Source organism: Corvus moneduloides, chromosome 1 (assembly GCF_009650955.1).
Source record: "Corvus moneduloides isolate bCorMon1 chromosome 1, bCorMon1.pri, whole genome shotgun sequence".
Classification (NCBI taxonomy): domain Eukaryota; kingdom Metazoa; phylum Chordata; class Aves; order Passeriformes; family Corvidae; genus Corvus; species Corvus moneduloides.
Window position 1 is genome coordinate 17487092 of NC_045476.1, and position 19534 is coordinate 17506625.

The window sequence follows — 19534 nt, forward strand, 5'->3', positions numbered from 1 at the left end:
TGCCTGCCAGTGCCCTGGTAGTAACAGAGGAATCCACCGAGAATCTTTGTCTGCATCTGGAAGAGGAGTCTGAAAGAAAATGACATTCTTACTGGTTTTGCAGCAATAAGCAGGTAGGGGAGGACAGCAAGATAAACTTGTGCCGTTTGGGGGGATTAGCTGGACACAGATTGTGCCGTATTTTAGGTGGCAGCAGCTGGCTGATGACCCAGCAAGCTCAAAGCATTGCTAGCCATCGTACTGGTGTCCCTTGCAAGACTGGGAACATCAGGATGGTCCTGAATGCAATAGAAGTGGACAAATGTATAGGGAATAAAGGTGCAGGAATTTTAAGACTACTGGAACAACTTATTTCCTTGCCTTATGCTACCCTTTAAGAACATACTGTTTGTGGTTTTAAAGCTAAAGTCAGGTTTTGCCTTTCTATAATTTTTCTATTTGAGGATGACAAGGCACTATATGAGCATTAGATCATTTTCCCACACACACCTTCTGAAATTATGCACTCACTGTGTTCATAAGGAAAACATGTAAACTGGATTTACTAATTAAAGCAGTTACAGATTTTTCTTTGTGGACCTTATTCACTAACACATTTTTAATATACATATGTACAAATAATATATATGAAAAATAAAATAACAGTGAATGTATCAACTATGTAAAATACCCAGATAATAAACTATAAAAATTATTAGGCTTCTTCACCACTGGCTTAAAACTATAATAGTTGGTTTCATATTTATGTGTGATACGAATCCTGAAAAAAGAATAATAAATTTTTAATGCTTTAAAATATACTGATTTTCTAGGGGTTTCAGAGGACAGACTTTTGTTTAATCATATTTCTGGGCTGTTTCCAGGCTGTCACTATTCCCTAGAGATGAATCTCTGGACATCAGAGATTGTCCCCTGAAGCTGCATCTACAGACATTAAAGATCCAGAGTCGTTACATACCTTAAGCTAGAAGAGACAGGGGACTTGGTCCTAATTACAGCTTATGCCCATTTAAGGTTCTTTAAGCTTAATGCAGAAGCCTTGATGCAAATGAAAATCAGGTCTTCAGTCACTTCAAAAGTACTCACAAAAAAGGTTAAAATTCTGTTTAACTTCCTCTTCTTATCAAAGTCTTGGAAAAAGAGAGCCTTTTCATAAGGACTGAGCACTGCATGTTCTATCTGAAGTCTGCCATTTAAAGAGAGTGATTGATTTTTCCACATTAAGGGCAAAATAGCAGGAAATCTGTGCCTCACTAACTCTTACACACAAACCTGCTAGCAAATGAGAAGCTCTCTATTCAAATCAAAATGGGATTTCTGGGTTTAAACTGTAGGACTTGAAGGGCTCAATTCCTTTGGCTTTGTCTTAAATTAAGAGCCAGAAATTATTTCCCCGTGAGACTTCAAGTTAGACCTTTGCCAAGGCCATGGGTCACTTGATTGCATCCAGAAGTTTACTCTATACTTAGCTGGTGATGTGTCGATATGATGAGGTTTCAGCACATGATACTTCATAGTGACTGAAGCTGGTTCCCATGATTTTTCAATTCAGTTGGGGAATAGGAGTACATAAAATCTGACTATAATTTTCAGGGGTTTTTTTTTAACATGTTACAGTTTTCCAGAAGCGTAAGCATTTACAGGGACCTTTGATTTCTCACTTTTATCTGTACACCATGGAGGTATTAATGGAAATGAAAAATAAAACTGCCCTGTAGATGCACTGCTGTGAAAAAAAAAATTACTAATTAAATGTGGAGTAAGCGACTATGATAAAACCTCTTGGTAACAGGCCCGGCCACTGTGGGACAAGAGGTCATGCTTCACGTGCCAAGAATGACAGTGAGATGCTACAGGGGTTTGAGAACCAGTTGGAGAGTCAGTTCTCTAGTTCAGTGACCTCACTTCAGTGGGAACTGTATAAACACAGAAGTCGACCAAATAAATTTAGATGTATTTATAACTCTCTTGTGTAGTGAAGTACACTGAAGACAAGTGATGCAGAAATTATAGACTGCCAGTAATGGTAAAAGAAAACAACAACAAACACAACTTTAAATATATATTATAAAGAGTAGACAAGGCAAAAAAACTTTCCAGGGAAGACTGCCAGTAGCTCAGTGACACTCAGCTTTTTCACACCAGGATCCCTTTCCTATATGGTTTACCTCTAACAGGAGCTTCTATCTTATTTGTCAATCTGGGCAGAACAGACTGGCTGGGATTCTCTGAGAAACCCTGCAAAAACATTAGGGCTTCCTTGCTTCGGTGGCTAACTGGGAAAGGAGAATATAGTTTTCTTGCTCACTGAGTGGCATACAGATAAAGAATTCAAATTAATTCTTTGAAATGAAAGAAAGAAAATAGCAAGAACTGCCTCAAGAGGTACTAAAGGACTATTTTAATATTGAGATTAAAATGACAAAAATTCTTTGTAGTCTAATCTCCCACACATCCCAGACATTCTGTAGATATCAATAGGATGGTTTAAAACAAATCCAGATTGCAATTTTCATTAAAACCAATGGTCTGTTTTGTGATTCAAGAGCAATTTGCTCACCCTCATTGCTGCAGCTCTGCTAGACATGGCTGCATGTGTGCCACCTTTGCACTCCCAGAAGGTCCTGTGCAAAACCACACCTTGGGACGACCATCGGCAAGAAGCAAAGTCCCAATATGCAAATCTTCTGCATTACAAAACTGAAACAGAGGGGCATTTCCTTGTATTAGAGGAGAGACATATTGTAAAACACACACACAAATAAAGATTTTTATGAGAACATGTGAATAACCATCTAGAAAGCCAATAGTGTATCCGTGGCACAGATCATCAGGTGTTAAAAGCACGGCTGTCTGTGCAGGGTTCCTGCTCTACTCACTGCCTTGAAAGGCCTCTCTGTGAGATGCAGTTTTCATTCAAAAGTTTATTTTTACAAAGCATCTCTTCATTGTCCGCATAACACCTTCATGAGCTAACTCAAAATTCTAAGCAAAAGCAATTTAATCCTTGTCTCTGAAACACCGCATCCTCTTGCTATACAGCATTTCTAGAATAAGATAGATAATGGTCAAGTATGGTTTGCAGTTACAAAGGGCATTCTATGCTTTCATTGAAAAAAAAGGCCATATTTGATTTTTTTTTCAGTCTTCCAGTATTTGTCCCTCTTTTCAAGCTTCATTGACAGCGCTACAGGAAGTTCCACAGCAAGTACCTTTTATCCCCTAGGATGCATAGCAGCTGGGCTGGCTGATGGACTTACAACTCCGCACATTTTTCTAATGTTTCCTTGATTGCTTTTTAGGAACAGCTATATTTATAAATCTTTTGTTGCTTCTAAGTTGTCCAATCTTTATGGAAATTCCTTTCTAAATGAATGTGAAACTATCTTCACTACTTCTGAATCATTAATTTCTGTCATTCCCATTTAATGTTGTGCTTATTTTCAGTTTCCCTTCACCTTGTAGAGGCTTTTTAGTCCACAGTAGTAGTAAAAAACATTTCGTGATACTGAAAGAAGGGAGTTTGCTTTTTCCTGCTTGCAAGCCTGCAGGTTTCCTCCCAGTCATGTGTGTTTCCTTGGCTTCTCATTAAGAAAAACAAAAAAGAGAGACAAGAACTATGTGTTCTTGGCTTGTCACTGTATTTTAATACCTTGAAGGACAGAGATGAACTTGTTGGGCACAAAATGAAAACTTTAGAACAAGCAGCTTATGGGTTTTTAAAAATAATTTTTATTTGGCATCACCAGTCAAGCCTTTCATGTTGCTGAAATCTATTGCTGTCTTTGAAAAATCAGTCAACCTAAGCTGGTACCAAATCAGTTTAAAGATAGTTTTTTCTTACTTTAAGATTTCTTAGAAGCTTTTGAAAGTGTCACCTCAAAAGAAGGATAACAAATACTTAAAATATGTTCCTACTCTCTTCTATACAGCAGTAATAAAGGACATAAATTCCGGCCTTCACAACACAAAAGCTACATTGAAAGAATTTTAAGAGGTTGACAAATCACATACTGAGAATTTAGGAAACACCAACCAGCCTGATTTTAGCTTTCATGCTCTTGATGATGATACAGTTCTTAGTTATGTGTGTCCAACCGTTTTTTAAAAAACAGAACAAGAAATTCACTAAATGAGCAATTACTGTGTATTTACTTTGCTTTTCTGGCCAGGTGGGTGATCAACCATACAGTGTGCTGTTGTTTTGACTACTGTGCTGACCACCAGCAGAGATGGATTCTTCTCTTCTGTGCAAATGAAGATAAATGCTTTTGACCTTTAATCTGCAGATATATATTATTGTAAGGGGAAATACTAAAATTAAGTATCTCTGATCCATTCCAGGAGTTGGAATAGGGTGTGTTCTTGTGTGCAAGACTATTCTGCTTGCTGTCCATTTATTTGTCCTTCCCCTTCTACCTACTCCTGCAAGTCTATCCTGTGCCACTTCAGCAGACTGAAGTCTTTTTACTTCACTTATGGGACTCAGCCCAGCCTCAGTCTTCTTGTCCAGTCTGTTTCAAGATAAGATCAAAATCATTTTCTGAAAATCGCCATTCGGCCATCCCCTAACACAGGAGGTACTTGAGCTCGTATCTTTGAGGCAGTGCCGTAGCCTCCTGTTAGAGTCAGAAGAGAAGAAACAGGAACTTCTAGGGCACCATTGATCTGTTGGAAACTGGGGGAGTTAAACTGCTGCCCAGACTTCTCTGACACATTGGCTTAATACGCAGTCACTTTGAGTCTTATGCAAAGGTATTTCTTACTAGCATATGAACCGCCCTTCCAGTTTCCAACAGAATTTGTTTCAGATTTTTTTCTTCTCATTTTTTCTGAGCTGTATCTTTTCACATCTGCTCTGTCCCTTGGATTTTTTCCCCTGTATTTATTTCAGTTGCTTGTTCTGCTTATTTGATCTGGATCTTGACTTCTTTATTATCTTAACTGGCATTTCTCTCTTTTTTTTTTTTTTTCCAAAAGCAGTGTTTCAGCACTTAAACATCTGACAGGTTAATCATGACAAAAAGGAATGTACTTAAATCTCATTATATTTTTCAACTTCAAAGAGTTTTGCTCATATTTATTAATGTATCATCACAATATTTAAGTCAGAATTACCACTGCTGTTTCAAAGGTAGGTGAACCGAGGTGCAGACATTAACGCCTAAATCTCTTACACATTTGAGAAGTACAAATAGTCAGCAGGAGGCCTAATCTGTAGGAAGCGGGAGAAGTCTGGTACTAAGAGGTTTTTCAAAGCTTGTGTTTGGTATTGTCCAAGTTCCCCAACTTCCTTGAGTCTGTGCTCTAGTGCAGCGGATTTAAGTAGCTTCATCCTCTTCAAGTAACAGTGTTCTGAACTGCTCCAAACTTAACTACTGAAACCAGCACTAACCTAAATGATTCTCTGCCTGGTCTAAAGCAAACTAGTACTATGCAGTAATACCTTACTGCATGTTAGTAGATTTTCTTTAAAGATTATGTAAAATTCCTCTATGTAGACTAAAGTGCAAGAGAGAACAGCAGGGTAAGGATTAATTTTCTAAAACTTCACTGATTACAGGAGGGTGGGAAGTATTACAGTTGTCTGTTGCTGCTGCTCTCCCCATAAAGGCTCCAGTTCACAGCACCACAGAACACAGTGGTTCACCCCCTTATGACCACGTTTTGACATTTCCACTTGCACTGATGTATGGCAAAAGCACTGCTGTGCAAACACCTCTATTAATTTAATTCTGGCAATATACCACACTGCTAAATACAAAAAAAAAATAATATGGGCGTTGCAACTATGGATTTTTTACTACCCTAAACTACTAAGTAGTGCACATTAATACTGTACATCATAAAATTCTTAATCATGTAGGTATACTCTTCACTTTCTTTTATCTGATAATACACTACCACTCTTCTAAATTACTACCAATGTAATCTTTAAAACAGTAGCTCTTTGTCCTCTCTAGGTTGCAAAAAGAGAAAGTATTACCTTCATCAGATATCACAGCTTTCATTTTTTCCTATGGTATTCTTTATTGGTGACTAAGGTCTGTTTACTCTCAATTCTAAGCAGAAACTCATTCTATTACTTTGCTTTTAAGAAAAAACTCCTTCACAAAAGCCTGTATAATAAATGGAGATCACTGACACACTTTCCTGAAAAATATTCAGGAAACAGTACTACTGAATATCATAAGCTCAGATGCTGAGGTGCTACACCACAGAAAATACTTTCTTCAACTAGTCACAATGAATCATTTTTCCCAGTGTTGTTTTAAAACTTGATATTCCAGATTTACATTAATTATCACTGCTACAAAGTTTCTACAGTATATCATGAAGTAAGGCTTGAGGAAAATTAATACACTCTCCGTTAGAAATGACTGATCTTTTCTGTGAATACTGAAAACAGTCTATACATGTTAAAAATGAAAACTAATAGTTGGCAAAGGCACAAATACGTGTGCACATTAGAAAGATTATTTTGTGTCTCTCCAAGTGGCATGTAATATATCAAGAACCACTGTATGCTCATTATGCCACATCTGTGGTTCAGAATGGCAGCACATACAGTGGATATAGTAACATTTTGTGTAAGCAACAGTTAGGACTTGTATAACTTCAAAAGGAATTATAATTATTTAACATCATTTGGACGACTCACCTTTGAATTCACTCTATTTTATAAGTTCTGTAACTGCAAACCACTTCAGCTTTAGTAGGTACATAAAGGTGAAGAATAAGTATGTTTATTTTTAAACTGCCGTTCCTGTTGAAATTGTCAATGACTTTTAAATGAAGTATTCTGAAGCACTGGAATAGTTATTTCAGATACAGAACTTCCAAGTGGAAGACATGACTGAAGAGAAGTATCATATCATAAATGTTCTGAAATGACTTTGAGCCAGTCTACCTGTTTCATCACCACAAATTTCATTTGCCAAGATCCAGTTGCTGTATTCACAAAACTGTGCTTATGTTCAGAATCACTAATTCTAATTCACATTTATTTTCAGGAAATTTGAGTTCAAAAAGAGCTTAAACTTCTAACTTCTTTTTATTGTTTGGCTACACTGGAAAAAAGTGTCAGATACTCAGGATATCTGCTTCCTTGGCTGTCACTTTGCAGTGAACCGCAGAAACAGGTTTTCAGAAAAGTGCACATACATTTTAAATACATTTCTAATTGTCAGCACACAGTCTATACCTACACAATTCACATTTCAGCCTTAGGTACATGTAAAGAAATGTGAGTATTTGGAAGACATTCCATATTCCTTCTATCTTCTCCCACACTGATTTCTTTTGCCACTTTAGGTGCTTTTGGTCTTTTTAGCATAGCTGCATCATGATGCTAAGTACATGATAGCAAAAACCATCAGAATTAAATGCTTAGCATAACACCATTTCCTCCTTTCCTTTACTCCCACTTGCCAGCTGTGTTATGCTTTTCCACAGATTCTTTGTTCCAACTGTGGCTAGGGGATCTCTGTTACCCTTCTTCCAGCAAAGGGCCATGGCAGAAAGCTGAGATGAGTGCAGGCTCATGGGAGATGGGGTGTCCTGGCAGAGCACATGTGAGAGGAGCTCATGAAGATGGACCCAGTCCTGCATCACAGGATGAAACTGGAAAAGGACATGGCCTCAATGTCCAATAACCTTTGAAGTCGTGCAGACAGAAGTCCTCTTTTCCCCCACAAGTAACATCTCTGTGGTAGAAGAGATGGTTAGAAGAAGGGAAAGAAAATAGTTTGGTTTTTTTTTTAAATTCTGAATGTTGTTTCCCTTCGCTTTTCTTTTCACACCTATATATTCTACACTTCCCTTTTTTCTTCTGCACCTTCTATCTCTCTCCTGCCCAAATCACTTCTCCCTTCAGCCTTCTCTTAAATCCTGTATTATCCTATTTCTGACACACTTTCATTTATCCCTTCATAGAACCATGGAATCATTTAGATTGGAAAAGACTGTAAGATCATCAAGTCCAACTGTTAACACAGCTAGTGCCAAGTCCAGCACTAAACCATGTCCCTAAGCCCAATGTCTTTTAAGCACTTTTTTACACATCTTTTAAATACCTCCAGGGATGGTGCCTCCATCACTACCCCTGGCAGCCTGTTCCAGTGCTTAACAACCCTGCTGGAGAAGAAATTCTTATCAATATCCAATCTAAACCTCTCCTGGTGCAATTCAGGGCCATTTTCTCTCATCCTAGTTCTTGTTACTTGGCAAAAGAGATTGATGCCCACCTGGGCACTCACTGGCTCACGTTCAGCTGCTGTCCACCAACACTCCCAGGTCTTTTTCCACCAGGCAGTTTTCCAGCTGCTCTTCCTCCAGCCTTTAGTGCTGCAGGGGTTGTTGTGACCCAAAGGCCCACAACGCAACCCTCAACAGGGAAGCAAGTCACCCTTTGAGCCCCCATTGTCCCAGCAGGTCCTCAAGCCACTCAGGTGGTTTTTCCTTCTTTAAGTCCGTGATTAAGTCCCTCATCTTGTGGATGCTGGTGTGGATGCTTTCACCAGACATCTTCTTTGGGCTGCACTACCATCCATGCATCCATGGCTGATGTTGTCAGGAGCATCCAGAAGATAGTGGTGAGGCAAGTGCTGGGCATCATGTTGGTGAATGCGGGCATGGGCTCTGGCAGTTGCCTCTGTTGAGGTTTTAAATAAAGTTAATAAAAATTGCAGTTTTGTGGGGGGGGGGGGGGGAGAACCCCTCCTTTCTCTCCCTCTGTGCATTCCCCCTTCTTTATTACCTAAGAAGCCAGGGAAAAAAGAAATGGTAACAGGGTATGGGAACATGTGGCTGGGGAATGGATAACATGGAGGAAAGAAAGGGGGTAAGATTTGGGAAGACGCTAAAAGTGTATGACTTACCTGGTGGAGGCTCTGGTTGTGGGACGGCGGGTCAGTGTTGGTGGTGGAGATCTGCACTGTCTCCATCTCCATGCTGCACTTTTCTGGTTTTGAGGTTGCACCCTACTCGTCTCTTTCGAAGTTGTGTCCATGGGAGCAGTGTTTGCCGGGCCAGTGTAGGGCTTGATGTTCTTGCCTGGAAGCCACCTCAGGCCTGACGGTGTTGATACACAGGCATATCCCTTCCCCCAGGTTATTAAAGGGAAAGGGCCCAATATTTGTTGGCTCTCAAGATCCTTGATCAGTACTGGAGGCTTCTGATTGAGCTTAGCTTGGGCTGAAATGGAGAAGTGCCAGAATACTGGGGGGGTTGGCTCCATGAATGAGCAGTTCAGGAAATTCATTGTGAAAAGGGCCTACAGAGCCTTTCAATGAGAGGACTGATCTCTGTCCCTCCCCACTGTTATCAAGGACTTGCTTTATGGTACAGTGGGCCCCCTCAACAATTGACTATCCTGTAGGAGAATGGGGTATGCCAGTGCCGTGCTTAACCCCCCACTGATTAAAGAAATCTCTAAATTTGTGGGAGGTGTAAGCAGGGCCGTTGTCTGTTTTGATTTGTTCCAGGACGCCTAAGGTTGCAAACACGAGGAGGAAGTGCCTGATGGTATCTTTGGTCTTCTCTCCTGTGTCGGCCAAGGCAAACACCGCTCCTGAAAATGTGTCAGTGGACACGTGTATGTACTTTTGCCTGCTGAAAACCGGGTAGTGGGTGACATCAGTCTGCCACAACTGGCTGCTGTTGAGTCCTCAGGGGTTAACCCCGGAACCCAACAACGGCAGTTGGTAGTGCTGGCAGTTGGGACAGGTTGCAACGATAGCCCTCGCTTGGTCACACGGCAGATGGAACATCTGCATGAGGGCTGGTCCACTTTGATGATAGAACTCATAGCTCAGCTTGGCTTGTGAAAAGATGTCTGGTATGCTGGCATTCTGGAGAGGCATGGCCAGGGCATCCGCTCTTCTATTGCCCTCTGCGATGGGCCCTGGGAGGTTGGTGTGTGACCTCACACGCATTATATGGAATGATTGCTTTCAGTGAGAGAGGAGGTAGATTAACCTCAGAAGCAACCTGTATAAATTTGGATTGCTCACCTCTTTTAGCCAAGAGTGTTCAGCCCTAGCAGTTAAACCAGCTACATATGCTGAATCCATGACCAAATTAATCGGTTCTTTGAATCTCTCCAAAGCCCTGACAACAGCTGCTAGCTCTGCAATCTGCGGGGATCCCTCAACAATTTGGACATCAGACTCCCACTTCTGCATCTTTGGATCTTTCCAAGTCATAACTGACTTCTGGGAGCCGTGCGAGCCATCTGTAAAAACTGTCAGGGCCTTGAGATGGGTATGTCTTTGGAGTGGTTTTAGTGCCAAGTGAAAGACTGAATTGAAGAGCTTATGACTGGGTCTGTGGATGGAAATTTGACCTGTGTAGCTGTCAAGGGTGAACTGGAGGTGCTTGTTGTTCTGGAGCAAATGGTCCAGAACCCCAGTGTAAGGGGAAGGTAAATGCATGTGAAATCACATCCTGCAAGGGTGCGGAGGTGTGCTCTGGCTTTAATGATTAGCTGAGCCATGAGCTCTTGTGGTGTTGTGATACTTTTAATTGGCTGATTGTGAAGGAAGACCCACTCGATGATGAGGAGTGGGTCCTTCAGTGTCACATCCCATTGAAAACTTAGCACATTGAACCTGGGCGACTTACGTGGGACAATCAAGTTGAGTGGCAGTGTGGGGTCTACTCAATGCACCTGCCGCGAGGACAAGCCTTCCTGCACCTTCCTGATAGACTCCTGGGCCTCCGGGGTGATGGTTCACGGAGAGTCGAGGTCCTTGCTGCCTCGGACGAGGTTGAAGAGTGGCACAAGCTCCTCTGTTGTAATCCCCAGCAGTGGATGCACCCAATTAATGGACCCGCAGAGCTGGTGGAGGTCGTGGAGGGTCCTTGGGTTGTCCCTGATGGTGAGCTGCTGGGGTACGACAGTCCGCTCGCCGATCCGGAGTCCCAGGTAGGTCCAGGGGCAGGTGCACTGAATCTTGTCCTTGAATATTTCAAAACTGGCTTCTTTGATGGTCTTGATGGTCCTCGATAGCACAATGTCCAAATAGGACTGGTCCTGGGAACAGATTAAAATATTGTCCATGTAGTGCAGGATGATGGTGTCTGGAAATGTCTTTCTTACAGGTGAGAGGATGTGGGCCACGTACCACTGGCAAATTGATGGTGAGTTTTTCCTCCCCTGAGGGACGACACGCCAGTGGTACCTTTTGAGAGGGGCCTGCTTCCAGGGACGAGTGGTAACAGTCCCTGTTTGGGTGCCACTTTGCTACACGGGGCTGCCTGCAGTGCTGGATGGTGAGATGCCGCAACCTCCTGAAAGCGTCTCCAAGGTGAAGCCGCTCGGCAGGACCACCACACACTCATACACACGTACACACGCACACACATGCGGATAGCTCCAGAAAATGTGTCAACAACAAGGAGACGGGAAGGGACTTCATATGGGGTTCCACAGGAGGAGTTTAATGCAGCCACACACGTGAGAGGGTCCAGAGACAAAGCCAAAGAACATGGGAGGGTTCAGGTTTCTATACGGGAGTGGTGGGAGCATCAGGGACCAATGATCTGAGGGGTCGGGGGCAGTACACAGGCGGGGTTAGGGTAAGAGAACTAATGGGGAAACTGAGGGAGTGGCGATGGGGCAGGGGCCAATGGGAGAACAGGGAGTGGAGAACCTTCTAGATCAGGGACATGTAACAAGGGGCAGGGAGGCCAATGGACCAACCAGGGAAGCAGAACTGGGGTGCATTACCATAACAAAACAAAGCATCCTGGGGGAAACCTCTTGTTGCACTAACCTGGGGAGGTTCTTTGGTACTAGGGTCTGTTCCACCAATGGACACCCTTTGTCCTTTGTACTACTGGCCCACCGACCTCCACAAACCACAATCACTGTCCTCATCCTGCTGGCCACACTATTGCTGATACAGGCCTGGATGCCACTGGTCTTCAAGCTGGCTCATGATCAGACATCGGCACTTCCTCCGACCCAGGGCTTTCAAGTCCCTTATGCTCATTTTCCAGCACAGTTCCTGTACTTTTCAGCGACTCCTTTTTCTGACCTGCCCCTCGAAATCTCGTATCCCGCTGCCTGACAACCATTAGTTTTGGGGGGTGGCTGGGAGCGCAGCTTCCCCCACGCCAGTGGCTGGTTGGGATGTGGGAAGACCTCACTCAGCACAGCGGTGCCCGGGGCGGCTCCGCGGAGCTCTGTGCCTCTGGAGCGGCACCGCCGGAGCCCGGGCGCAGAACAAACGTCGGCCCCGCCGACAGCCCCCGCCCGGCAGCGGCAGCCCCGCGCCTGCGCCTTCCCGCGGGGGTGACGCCGCCGCCCCGCGCCGTGGAGGCGGGACCCGGGCACAGCGGGCGTTCGTAAGTTCCTTCCCCCCGCGGCAGTGGGGCTGCAGCCGGACTGGGGGCGGGCGGCGCCGGGGCGCGGCTGCCCCGCTCTCTCCGCCTGCGGAGCCGGCTGGCGGCTCGGGGCCGGGAAGCAGGAGGTGGAGGGGTAGCGGCTTCCGGCGGGGCGGGCGCCTCCTCCGGCCCTCACTCGGCGAGCTCGGAGCTCTGCGCCTGCGGGGCCGTTCACTCGCCCCGTCACGGCAAAGCTGCTCCCGTAGCTTGGCCGAAGCGCCGGGAGGCGTGGAGGGCTCGGCAGCGTCCCCCTCGCCACCGAGGTGTGTGCGGGGCCCGCCCGGCTCCCGCCGCCGGAGCCCGGGAGCGGCGGTGCGGGGCCTGCGGCCCTCGGCCGGGGGCGCCGTGTGAGCTCAGAGCCAGCACGGCCACCCGAGCCCCGGCCCCGGGGGTGTCGCAGCCCGGCCCGGGGTATCACCCCTCGAGTGTGGAAACTGCGAGAGGGCGTGACTGCAGTTGCCGGTTCGGATGTTACAATAAAGACCTGCCGAAAGGCCGCGTAGTTCAGGTTCCTACAAGTCACGAAGGTTACTTCTACAGCTTCCGCTTTATTTAGTGGTGGCCACAGAGCGTGTCTTCTGTGAGGGGTGGCAGTGGGTGCCTCCAGGTTTCGTGGCGCTGGGCCGTGGCACCGTTTGACCCCTGTGCGGTCCCTGCCAGCGTGAGTCAGAGCTGTGCGCCGAGCTCTTGACTCCGAGACCTGAGCGATGTTTCATAACCTTGCTGCTGCTTCCATAAAAGTACAAATACGATGCGCAGTCCTCTCGGGCTCCTTAGGGTTTGGAAGGAACTGACAGCCAAAGGGGTTTTGTCCTGTGGCTGCAGAAATGGATGCAGTAAACGGGTGTAGTGTTTGTGTGCAACTTGCTGAGGCCTGTCGGCTTATGAATCCATTAGAACTTTTAATAATGACATAAGGAACATATCCCAGATTCCAAGTTATCAGATGTGTCTGGTATAGATAATATAAGGAGGGAAAGATTTTAAAGCAGCATAAGAGACTTTTCAAAAGACACTGCAAATGTCTGCAGTGGGCCAGATTTGGAACAATGTGAAAGTTTAGCTTGTTTCAATTCATTTTGCCCAAAAGTAATGCTTTATTAGAAGTTTTACCTAGTTCTATGCCTAAATTAAAATTGTAGTGGTATGTCTTGTGCTCAGTTCCTTTCTTCTCCAAGTTAACTCTTGTTGAAGCTTTTTAATAGATGTTAAAGTCTCAGTCAACATACTGAGAAATACTGTATAGTTAAGCTAAATATAGTCTTGAATTTTCTTGTACTGATTCATTTGAACCCGTAATATGCCATTTAAAGTGGTCTTTCATGTTATTATTCCTTAATAAAAAGGAAAGAAGAGGATAACATAGGGTAAACGCACAGCTCCCTTGGATCACAGTAGTTTGTATGCAGTTTTTTTTTCCCACAGAACTATTCAGCAGCCAAAATTCTGAGCTGTTGTTCTTTTGTTTGTTTCAATAACCTGATAGTAGCTAGTTATTTTTAGTAATAGTTTAAGTTAATCTTTTTCAAAGTTATTCTTATGCGAAGCAAAATACATATAATTCAGGGACGAATGCATATTTTTTTCTGCTTCAGTAGCTAGAAGAATTGGATTTTTCCCGACTTGGAGTTTGTCAAAAGTCAGAAAGAAAAAGGACGGGAAAAAGCTTATGACAAGTTACGTGTTTAAAATATTTTTTGTAATGATCTAGTGATCTTAGTTATAAAAATGTTCTTGGGTAATTATAACTGGAGGATCAGAAGAAAACCAGCACTATGCTGTGGTTCAAATATTTTTAGGTTTTGGGCAGGCTGTTAAAGAGATAGATTGTGCAGTAGCTAAAGTTGTAATTGAAATGTTTTTCAAAGCATTTGATGAAGAAAATACTAGTTTCCTATGTTTCCTCATCCCATTTGTGAGTGAGAATACCAGCACTAGCAATGACAGGGAGAGCATGTGATGAGATATTTCTGACTTTCTCACATGAAGCCTTAGAAATTTGTAGTGACTGTCATACATATGTTTTTGATGTACAAGTTCAAGGATTATGTTGTGCTAGGTGGAAGGAGTGTTCTTCATCAGTGACTTGGGCTGTTTCAAGCATTTTTATGGTCACAGGTAAAACATTTATGGAAGTGGTTTAATGTTTTAAATGTCCATATGAAACTGGTGATGGTTTTATGTATTTGTTTGCACCTAAGGAGGTAGGTGGTGTCAGGTCAAGGTGAGAAGCCAAATGTTGAATGTAGAACTTTGATTGGAAGCTGACTGAAAATATTACTGTGGTTGCAATTAAAGAAACTTTGGAGTTTTAAAAGTGCATGGTAAAATCCGAAACGTGTGAACTTCTATCAGTTATATTAGCAATATTTATTCAAATATTTATTATTGTAATCTCTAGTCTAAAGTCCTGTTAATGTATGGCATGCCTCAGAGGAGATGCTGTTGTATTGTGGGTAAACATGTTTTAGTAGAATTCTTGTTTATTTACCACTTCCTAAAATGTTTATCTCTCTATTAAATACGATTTTCTGTCCTTTGCTAAATATATTTCCTGAGATATTGGAACTTTCTGTTGTGTTTGTTTTTTATTTCCTTGAAATAGGAGTTAAGATGGATGAAATGTTTCATTGGCCATAGCAGCAGCAGGATGTATAAGGTGGGTATGTTGAAAGATTACAGTTAATATCCTTGCAGAGTATTCTAGATTTTGATTCTGTGTCTATCTGAACACAAAGACAGTTTTTGCCTCTGTATTTGAGTTGCTGTTTATTTGTTCATTTAAAATTCTTTAAGGTTGTTGAGGGTGTATTCCATTGGGCTTGTACTCCAGTGAAACTAATTGTTTTCATAATTTCCATAAAAGGTATTAGTGGTTCAGCAGCAGGAAAATGTTTTGATGTTCATTCTTATTTGCAGTCAAGACAGGACATTGGGCTTATTTGCCGAGACTTAATGCTTCATGTTGGCATTTTAATTCACTTACAGAGATCTTACAGAGAACTTGCTTTTACTTAAAAAGATTTTTTAAAAATAAATTTTAAACATGAACATATATTTAAATTTAAAACGCGAACATACATTTTTACAAGACTAACACTGGCAAATAAGAGAACGGTGATGCTTGAGTAATAATTGAGCCCTTTCTCATGGAGCATATTTTTATGTTGTTGCTATCAAAGTTGAGTGGATTACATACTTTTTCACAATGTAACCACCATTAAATTGTATGACGTAGGTTTTTATTGTTTATTTTTTTAATTTCAAAAATAAAAAGTTGTGGGTTTTTTAAAATTCATTCTTTCTTGTGCTGGTGTAACAAAGATTCTTACTGCCAGCTTAAAATCGCATTTGGAGAATGCTGTTGTCTTCGTATTGTATTTGCTCTATCACTGTTGGTCTTGTCTCCTCATGAAACCACAGAACAACTGGGTAGAAACCATCCTATTCAAATATCACAAAGTGTGATATTTGCTAATTAAGTGTGTCTTTGACTTACTGTATTATAATACTGTACATGCTGGTATTGGTTTGTCCTTAATTGGCTGTTCAAACCGAATGTCAGTAGGTGTCAAGTATTACTTTTTTAAAGGACTGATTTCATGGGTATTTATAGCATAATCGAATGTTGTAGGAAATGTTAGCGTAGTTTGTGTAGCAATATGTTGTAATCTGGTAATTGTTCCAATTACTATCAAGAATGTAATCAAAACACCGTAAACCTAACTGTGGTAGAATTGTACTGTGTATTGAACTATGATGTACAAGGGCGTAAGTTAAGGAGAGGCTATCTTTGGTTTGTCACGTCAGTCTTTACCATTTTAGGAAAGAATAATTTCCTCACCTAAACTGTGAACTGTTCTTTTTATCTTTGGTTCTTTCTTGCATCTTTTTGGAGGCCATACAGTACTGAAAGTCTTGCTTGAAGGGAGGCTGGCTAGTGTCCTCATTACCAGAAGAGGCTTAGTAGTGAGCTGTCAGTCCACCTTGAATTGTTGCACAAATGGAAAGAATGTAATCAGTACCTCAGGGCATGTTTCAGAATTGTAATGCATTGTGGTGAGTTCATTTGTAGTTAAGCTTTTATTTTTTGCAGAGTGATGAGATTTTTTTTTCATGGAATCATAAAAATAATAAAATTATGGAGTATTGAATAATAAACATGCAATTTTTTTTTTAAGTGTAACTTTTACTTTTAGAGGCTGCTATAGGATGTTAATTTCTGTGTATGCATTGTGTTGTTTCATTCTGTGGCTTAGCCCATTATTGTTTTTCAGAAAGCCTAGACCCAAGATTGTTGGTTTAGGAAAAGTGTCGTGGTTAATGCCAAGAAGAGGTCATGTGGTGAGCTTCAGAGCTGGACTGTCTCAGCCCTGCTGAAGAGCCTCTGTTGCAGCAAGTCACTGGGGAGGCAGGAGTGTTCTCGTGGCTCACTTGGGTATTTGCCAGGCGGACCAGGTGCTAAAGAGATGGAAAAGCAGCTTGGAAAATTTGTTTGATAGGAAAAGGAGTAGTGGGGGAAAGAAACTACTTCTGGCAGACTTACTAGGATCTATGACTGAAATTGGTTTGGGATATTAGGTTCGTTGTAAGTTACAGTTCCAGGGAGAATTTTTGCTGTTTGAGTTTGGGTGGCAGAGCAGTCAGAGCTATGTTTCCATACTCAGTCTTCCTCATTAAGCCCTATGTTACCAGTGGCTGAATGCTGAAATGTCTGTAGGAAGCATTTAATTTTTTACGTGACCCCAAAGCAGAAACCAAATGAAAAAAACCCTCAAAGGTGCATTGTCTTAATTTTTGGTGCTTTATTCAGCTGTTAAGGACAATTGCAAGGGACTGTATCTCTTCTTTAAAGGATTTTTCTCATGGGCCAACACTATGAAAATGATGCATGGTGACAAATTCCAGTTTAGACTGATGTAATTTCTATTGTACCTGTGCTTCTTTGCCACTTCACTTTTCTTATATGTATGTTTGTGGTTATTTGGGATGAACTGTAGAAAATAGGGATTTTACGAAAATGTTACTAATTTTTATAGTTTTGAGCACACTTCTGTCTTGTGCTGAATGACATAGAACTTAATTTTGGTGGGTTTTTGGCCTTGACTGGTTGGCCTCCCTATGTGAGACTACAGTCTGCTTATTGGGGGTGTGTGTAATTTCAGATCTGTATCAGGCTGCCCTTTCAAAGAGTGCTACATACACCAAGACATGAGGTTCTGACAGTTCCTGCTCTTCTTCAGCTCAATCAAAATCGAACTGCTGGTGAAGAAATAAGGTAGATCCATGTTTTTAGGAAGCAGAGCAGTAAAGTTGAACTACTTAGCATTGGTCACTGCTAATTATGTGCACTGTCCTAAAGATACAACTATATGACACCCCAAAATACTGTTAGGGAATTAAAAAGGATCAGTGTATAGAAACCTGCATAGTCCTGTTGTGTATGTAATTGTACTACTCTGCGTGTGATGAATCAAGCACTTAGAACTTACCAGCCTGCCAGTAAAATAATGTGGATGTTCAGTGGGTTGTGTTGCTTTTGTCATCAACAGATTTCAAGGCTTTACTGAAGTGAGAACACAAATCAGTATTGGATTTAGAAAGAAGAAACTGTTCTATATTACAGGACTCAAACGGAGACCACCCAAATGCCTTTAGCTGGTTTTTGTTATTTTCACAAATAGTTTGTTCTTTTAGCAGAGTGTTTAAGAACAGAGAGTCGGGTCAATCACTCTATTATGTTTTTCCCTAAACAGCATTATTAAGCAAACTTTACAGTATTGTTCATCATTGAGAAAAAAAAAGTCCTACAGATTCTCTTGGTTTTTTTAGCTTCCAGAGAAAAATAGAGATAGGCTGTTGTGATATCAAATCTTCAAATTATAAATTTAATGCACTGTGTTTTTGGAAACTTTTCTAGTTTTGGCCGGATTGTACTTCTTAAGGGCCGATATAGTATCTATTATATTTTATGGTATTTAGTAAGTTAATTCAGAGGTGTTATCTATTTCCCATAGTTCTGGTAGAATAAGTAGGATGCAGAATATTCTTGTCCTCCATATAGTGTGAGTTATCTTTTTTATAACAGTCTTAATTTTTCAAAGGGCAGGCCTGCTGTATTTTTTTACTGACCTGCTCTTGTGCCAAAGCACACTTGGTGCTCCACTGAAGACCTAAAAGCAAAAAGTCCTGGCAGTTACCTTTGCTGAGTGTGGGTTTGTGTTCTCCTGTAAACCAGTGATTTTCTTTCTGGGCAGATACTCTGACTGGCAAGAGACAAAGATTTGCAGACTGTAATGGGTGAGATACAAGGAAGAAATTGTGCTGAAGGATGAAAAAGCAAGGACTACCTGGCCCCAAATGATGTCTGGACATGTTAGTAATGCCACATACTCAAAGTAGGGGACTGTGTGTTAAGAATCTTGTTTCTGGGAGCTCTTTTAACTTCTGATACCTGTCTTTGTACTTGTAATCAAAGTAAACAGTGTGATGGAGTATAAAATGGTGTGGTAAAAATCAGTATCTTACTGTCATACAGCATGCCATCACAGTGGTTGTGGTGCTGGATGCCTCTAAAAAGGATGTAGAGAAGACAGAAATCAGGAAAGCGTCTGAAAGAGGAATCTGGGGGGATGGAAATTTGCCTTTATAAAGAGAACTTGGAACAAAACAGATTGCTTAGCCTTTGAAAGGCAGTGAACACGGAGAAGTATAACACAGGTACACAAAATGATGAATTGTTTGAGAGAAGTAACTCAAAAGCTTTTGTTTTGTTGGTTCACGCTATAAGAGTAAGGGGACATTCTGTGAAACTAGGATGGCAAAGTGAGAAAGGAAACTTGAGAAAGGATATATTTCTTAAACTGATAAGACTGAGCTCTGCAGTCTAGGGATAATTTTGATTTAGAAAAATTCTAATAGAAATTGGATAAATTAGAGGGCAAGAATATTTCCACAGGCTCAAGTTACCTTTTCTCCTGAAAGAATATAATCTCTCATCTTTTTGTCACTTGCAAAACTATTTTTTCCATCATGATTGTTAATAAAGCTCATCTAAAAACTATGTGTTGATGGTGTGAGTAAATGAATTCAGTCTATCCCTAGTTTGTTAATGGGAGAAACAGTTGCAGCATCTCACTAATTT

General features: G+C 41.7%; 1 protein-coding gene and 1 long non-coding RNA gene across 12 annotated transcripts in view; one reads left to right on the forward strand and one right to left on the reverse strand.

The window, feature by feature from the left end:
* Positions 1–1942: 1942 nt before the first annotated feature.
* On the reverse strand, positions 1943–12269 carry LOC116440163. Its single transcript, XR_004238442.1, has 3 exons — positions 8880–12269; positions 8247–8653; positions 1943–7706 (listed from the first exon to the last, which is right to left on the reverse strand). It is a non-coding gene; the product is annotated as an uncharacterized LOC116440163 (long non-coding RNA).
* Positions 12270–12298: 29 nt separating this feature from the next.
* Positions 12299–19534, forward strand: part of ZNF438 (zinc finger protein 438) — a 52531-nt gene continuing 45295 nt past the window's right edge. For 2 of the 11 annotated variants that reach the window (XM_032100533.1, XM_032100552.1), the window contains exon 1: positions 12682–15049. The gene's annotated coding sequence lies outside the window, so the exon portion shown is untranslated. The other 9 variants (XM_032100500.1, XM_032100471.1, XM_032100559.1 and 6 more) reach the window with 9 other exon arrangements.